The 6,481-nt window shown below is 43.5% G+C and overlaps 1 protein-coding gene across 2 annotated transcripts in view; it reads left to right on the top strand.

Annotated features, from left to right (window-relative positions):
- The first annotated feature begins 4,797 nt into the window (after positions 1-4,797).
- The window catches only part of Cpne3 (copine 3), a 42,691-nt gene continuing 41,007 nt past the window's right edge, over positions 4,798-6,481 (top strand). The window contains exon 1 of one of the 2 annotated variants that reach the window (XM_038347932.1): positions 4,798-4,907. The gene's annotated coding sequence lies outside the window, so the exon portion shown is untranslated. Of the gene's footprint in view, positions 4,912-6,481 lie in introns of both variants that reach the window. The other variant, XM_038347933.1, reaches the window with a different exon arrangement.

The following is a 6,481-nucleotide window of genomic DNA, read 5'->3' as shown; positions in this document are numbered from 1 at the left end:
GAAGACAGTGGAAAAATTCAGAGGCTGGAGGTGGTGGGAACTAAAGTTGGGGAACCCATCGAGAAGAGGAAGAAAGCAAAGCCCGACCGGGTCTGAGTCAAGAAATACTAGGAAGAGGGGGAATCCTTCAATAGCCAGTCGTTCAGAATCTAGCCTGCATGAAGTCCTGGGTTCAATTCCCAGCACTGCTTAAGACTGGAGTGGTAGCACGTGCCTATATTGCCAGCACTGGAAGGTGGACAACCAGTAGTTCAAGGCCATCCTCAGCCATATTAATGAGTTGGGTGCTAGCCTGAACTCTGAAAGACCCAGTCTCGGTAAAGAAAAAAAAAGTTAATTGTTGTAATTCTAGCACTATTACGTTGAATTTAAGGGCAGCCTGGGCTTCTCAGTGAATACCAGTCTAGCCTGTATTACAGGATATGACTGTTAAACCTGCATTTAAAAAATGGAGATAGGCCAGACAGTGGAGCATATCTTTAATCTCAGCAGAGGCAAGCTGATCTCTGGGAGTTCGAGGCCAGCCTAGTCTACAACAGCTAGTTCCAAGACAGGCCCCAAAGTCACAGAGAAACCCTGTTTCGAAAAACAACAACAACAACAACAACAGAATATATATATATATATATATATATATATATATATATATATATATATATCCCAGTGCTTTCCTGAGTGGTTACTGTTAGGATTCAGGCATTATGCTGACCCCTGTCACTTGGCAGGATGCAGTCAGGCAATACCCTGGCCAGCCAGGGTCTTAAGACTGCTATTTTGTAGTCTGTATGCAGGTGCAAAGGATCCTTTTAAGAGATAAGCTCCTCCTATTCCCATCTCTTCCCACTGTTCTTCTATGAGGCAAGCAGGTCTCTGCCTCTCTGTCTCACGGGCTGTCCCTGTCTCTCTCTGTCTCTCTCTTTCTCACCCCCCCCCAGGCCAGTCTCTTCCCTCCCCTTTACCCTTCTTGCCACGTAAGATCTGTATGCATGTTATATTTGTCTGACCCTCACCAGCCAAGGGCTATCTTCCACTGCCAATGCCCCTTTTGTGCAGAAATCATTACAGTTGTATCCTAGAGATGGCAAAAAATAAAATTAAATATAACTTACATTTGTTGCCTTAAATTGTTAAGATGCCCGTTTGCTAAAGGTGCTATGTGGTGCTGAGACCTTTCATGTCATTTAAACATTATGCCATGTATATATATGCTACAACATCGTGCCCTATTTAATAAATACATAGAATTTTGTGAGCTTTCATGTTTAATAAATGATAAAAATACATTATATTGAAAATATGCATGTCTTTCTCAACTTCTACTGACTCCTAGTCATTTCACAGACTATCTCTACTGCCGGCTAGTTCAATATTGCTAGATAATATATTTATACACCATTGGAGACCATGCTAATGCTGAAATTCCATTTCTATGTCTCAGTTACAATGGATTCTGGGTATATTTGTGTTGTTGTGAATAAATCCAGGGCTTTGTGCAACTTAGGCAAGGGATCTATAACCCAGCTACATTCATGACCTCACCAATAATAAAATTCATTGGTCATACCTATGCTGAAAAATGTGTTTACCTGAAATTCCAATTTGCTTCAGCATCTTAAATTTTTCTGGCAAACTTATTTGTTTTTCCATGGTTAGGCATTACCAGTTTAGAGACTAGGGATGTAGCTTATGGCAGAGATCTGGTGCTGTAGCTCTGTGGCAGAGTGCTAATATGTGAGGCCTTAAATTTGTTCTCTGGCCCTGTAAGAAAAGGAAATAAAAGGTGGATCAGAAATGTATTCCCATTCTTAAGTTTGTTATGGGTATACTATACTATCGTGCCCACAGAGACCACACTATCTGCTATCCTTTCCATGTCTTTTGGCTTCATTCCTTGCCCCCTGCTCCTGCTACATCACATGTATCTCAGTAAGTGTCAATCCCACTGTCTTTTTGATCTTACAATGAGCCGCAGGCTCTACTACATGTATTTTCTTTGTCAGTATTCCTTCATAATCCACTACCAGATACCTTCTTCCTTTTACCTGGCTAATTTCAATTTCTTTTTCCATTCTCAGTGTGTTACTTTCTTAGACAAATGTCTCTTGATTTCTCCTAAATATATTTTCATTTATTAACTCATAATTTCACTTTTAGTTTTGTGATAATTTGTCTGAAGTATGTTTTGGAAGAATTGGTAACCTGTATTCATTATACTGTAATTTCAATGACTGATTTTTTTTCACTTACAAAAAAGGTATGACTTATTCATTCAATAAATATGTATCATGTATTTGTAATGTTAGGTCTCAAACCCTGGACAAATGGCTACCTGAGGTGCCTATTTAGCATATCAAAGCAGATTCTGGCCACCAAATTCTCAGCAACTACTTGTTACAGGGTCATCCTGGCTGCCATACCTCTCCCTGTACCCTAAACACTGTAGCTCAGGGACTGGGATGGAACCCCGCCCCAAAATTCTCTTCCCTATATAACCCAGCCATTTTGGCTACACCTCCTTCTTGGTCTCCTGGCTCGTTCCTGGCCTCTTGGTTCCTGGTTTTTCTCTTTTGTTCTCTTGCTCTCCACATTCCCCTCCTTTCATGACCCTGTTCAGTCTGGACTCTTCCAGACACTTTTGGTTGTGTACTTTACAGCTTTGTTAAATCTACAATAAACCTTCTCATCCATACATACCTAGGATCTGGGAGCATCATGTTCTTTTTTTAAAAAGTTTTTTATTCATGTAATATGCTTCCTAATCTTATAGTAGCAAGAAAAGTAAAAACAGTTGTAAAATACTATATGACGATAAAGGCTAACTAAAAAGATGAGGGACAAAAAGCTATAACTATATTTCTGTGAGGCATTGATTGCAATTTCATTTTATTTCTTTTTTTCCCTTTCAGTGTTAAGTATTGAACACAGAGCCTTGTTCATTCTAGGCATTTAGTACTTTGTAACTGAGAAACTGCCTCAGCCTGAATTGAATCCTAAATTGAATAATGGTCAGGAAAAAAACTTACTCAGAACTTTCAAATTAATACCCAAAGAAGTTAGTCATGAAGATCTTTAGGGACAAAGAATTTTGTGGAGAGTAAAATAAACATGAAAAGTCCAGCTATGGAAAGGCAAATAGAAATTTTCCTAACCAGAAAGGAAGAAGGAAGTGCCAGATAAAGACCGGTGGCAAGGTGGTAAGAATTTTGAATGTTTTCTTTGTGTGACTAGGTAAGACCTAATTTGCATTTTATGTTGGGTTCTTCTAGGTTGAGATTAGACTAAAGGAGAGTATGGTTGACCTTCCGGGCCAACCACCTTAAAGGAAGTGACTCTCTGTCTTCCAGCAGTTAACAGCAGACACTGCCTCAGCTGGGGGTGAGATTCAATGCCCATTGCCCCTCTCCAGCTGAGATTTTGTTCAATGAGCTTTTGCAGACTGCCACAATTGCTGTGAGTTCGTATGGGAAACTGCCCAGAAAGTTTCCTTGCAGTTACTCACTGACCCTGGCTCTTATATTCTTTTCTTTCTGCCTTCTTTAATGACCCCTGCTGGGTCTTGGGAGGAGGAGGTATGAATCAGACATACCACTTAGGACTGAGCTTTCCTCAGTCTCTTATTCTCTGTGCTTTGGCTATCTGTGGGACTCTGCATTTATAGAAGCTTCACTTCTGAGAGTTGAGAGGTAAATTCATCTATGGGTTTAACAATAGGTCATTAGGAGCTGGTTTAAAACTCTGTCCATTTAGTAGTACTATGTTCCTAGGACCTATGACCTGTCTAGCCATAGTTCTTGCCCTGATAAAAAGTGATTGGTTATTCCCATGATATTCCTGCCACTATTGCACAGTGGGCATGTTTTTCCAGGCTGGTCATGACTGTAGCTTACAGGGTTCACTGTTGGGTAAGACTGAGATTGCTTTTCTCCTCTGGTACCATTCATACATCATAGCCCATTGTTTCGCTATTTCTGTTGAGTGTTTCCTCCCACCCTTTTTCTCAGCAAAAATTTAAATGAACTAATTTTTGACAGGTTTGTGCTAACTACTGTCCTTTTGTCTTTGTATATTTTTATCCCATTCTTGAGCAAAAGTTTTAATTTTTATGCAGTATAAGATGTGATATTGAGTACCCATCACCATAGGTTTTGTGAGATCAGTACGATCCGATGACGTTAGGCAAATAGAATAACTACTTATCTATCACATTTCATGTCATTCACTAGTACCTTCTCACTAATGAAAAGGTACTTGGCACTAAACACATTACAAGGCTTTTGCGATGCTTAAATAAAATGAACTTGTAAAATGATTCAGGGAGTATGCACACTGAAATCACTATACAGAAGCGTGGTTTAGATAAGGTATTTCATTCTTAAAATATTCTCTGTCCGGATCTGTTTTCGTTTTTTAAGATTTAGTGTGTGTGTGTGTGTGTGTGTGTGTGTGTGTGGTGTGTTTTACCTACGTATACGCATATACATGCCTGCTGCCCTTGGAGGTCGGAAAATTACATCGGATCCTCTGAAGTTCCAGATGTTTGTGAGCCACTCTGCAAGACCAACCAAGTGCTCTTAACCTCCGAACCCCCCAGATCTGGTATTTTAATGCCTAAAGTCAACTATGGGTTTTGTGAGAAGTCTTAAAACGTCAGCAGGCAGAGGCTCGGCCAAGAACACAGGAGTGAAAGGGGTGGGGAGCAGGAGCAAGCTCACTACCAAAAACAAAACTTCTTCTCCGTCCCACCCACAGGCCCCGCCTTAGCCCCCAGCCGCTGCAGGACTCCGCCCACGAGCCCCGCCCCTGTGCGGGCCAGCCCTCGGGTTCCAGAAAGCCCCTGCTGCCCCGGCCACCTTGCGCGCTCTCTGCTGGGTCTCCACCCTCCCTCGGCTTCCTCTGCGACTTCGCCCGTGAGTGCGTGACTTTTCCCAGCTCGGGAGTCGTGTGGCCCAGCCCGAGCCTGCACCCTCCCGGGGAGCGGAGAGAATTCTCCGGCGGAGAGAATTAGGGCCCGCGGGCTTCGCGTCGCTCGGCCCGCCGGGCCCGGGAGCTGGAAGTGCTCCGCGGGCTTCCGGTGCCCACTCCGGGGTCTCCGCGGCCCGCTCGGGGCTCGGGGCTCGGGGCTCGGGGCTCGGGGCTCGGGGCTCGGGGCTCGGGGTCAGCCGCGGGCCCCGGGCCCCGGGGCAGGGCAGGGTGGGGCGAAGGGTTACTTCTCCGAAATCGCGGCCCCGCTCAGCGGGCAGAGATGGGTGAACCAGACGAACCGGTCGTGGGGGAACGGTGGAGGAGAGGCTGCGTGGTGTGGGGAAAGGTGATACTGAATTTGTGCAAAACCAGGACTGCGTGAAGTTCTAGCGGCCCCTACACCTGTACCGGCTTCCAAAACTCTGCCCCGTGCTTCGGGCTCACTGAACACGGGGCGTGGAGGAAGGGCCGTGGCATTTGTTTTTTAAAAAGTCAGAAACTTGACTGAGCAAAGTGACCATGACCGTTAGTGCTGGACCTAATGAACTTGACGGTGATCTTTAACTTTTGCTTCTTTCTGTTACCTGTTTGTGGCTGCATCAGAATTATCAAATAGAGGGTAGGGCGGGGTTAAAAATAGCGATGGACCGCAGTGAACCACAGCCACCGTGCTAGACAGTTTTTATATATGTTAACTCACAGTTTAAATGGTACTATTCTCTTTTCATTCTTCAGGAAACTGGGATTGACTTAGTTTCGTAACTGTAGTGTGTCGAATGATAGCGTTAAGTTGCGACCCAGGTCTGTATGGTTTTATGGCATAAGATTTGCAAACGTAAACGAACACGATTTCATGAGAAGTTCTCTGCATAGTTTCAAGAATGTTCTGAGGTGTGTCAGTTGGTCTTAGGTTTGGGTAGGATACATAACCCTTTAAGGCGTGTTTCTGTATTTGTAAAATAGAACACTGCCGTGTTGTAGAGCTGTTGTGGGGATTAAGTAAAATATTTGTAAAGCATTCAGCAAAGTGTCTGGTGTACAGATAATGATAAACATATATTCCCCCCACACACACACACATCTTGTTGTCAGCCAGTTATGTCCAAATTAAACCTGTTCAGGCCTAGAGCCTTAGCAGTGGGAAACAGCAAAGCTTAGGAAAGGGGAAGTGGGGAAAGATGGCACACGGTAGTAGTTGTAGCTACGCTGAGGTGGATTAACTGCTTTTCAGGGCCACTTTTTTGCCTTTGTGAGAACTCTTTACCACGGCAGTTCTTTTTGGCAGCAGGACCATGCAGACGCTCTTTTACAGAGGCGAAACTGAATTTCTGACTTTTACATTAAAAGATGCTTGGCACAGAAAGAGAATGAAGTATTCTCTTTTAAATCTCTTCTGATCTAGCCTCAAAAGCTGAGGTTCTAGAATTGGGGGAGCAGAAGATTTTATCACCTCTAAAAGGCATGTCGCTAATTGGACACATCTCTTCTAATTTTACTTAGAACTGTGAACATTTACAGA

This window comes from Arvicola amphibius, chromosome 11 (assembly GCF_903992535.2).
Source record: "Arvicola amphibius chromosome 11, mArvAmp1.2, whole genome shotgun sequence".
Classification (NCBI taxonomy): Eukaryota; Metazoa; Chordata; class Mammalia; order Rodentia; family Cricetidae; genus Arvicola; species Arvicola amphibius.
This window is presented reverse-complemented; position numbering and strand designations above follow the sequence as displayed.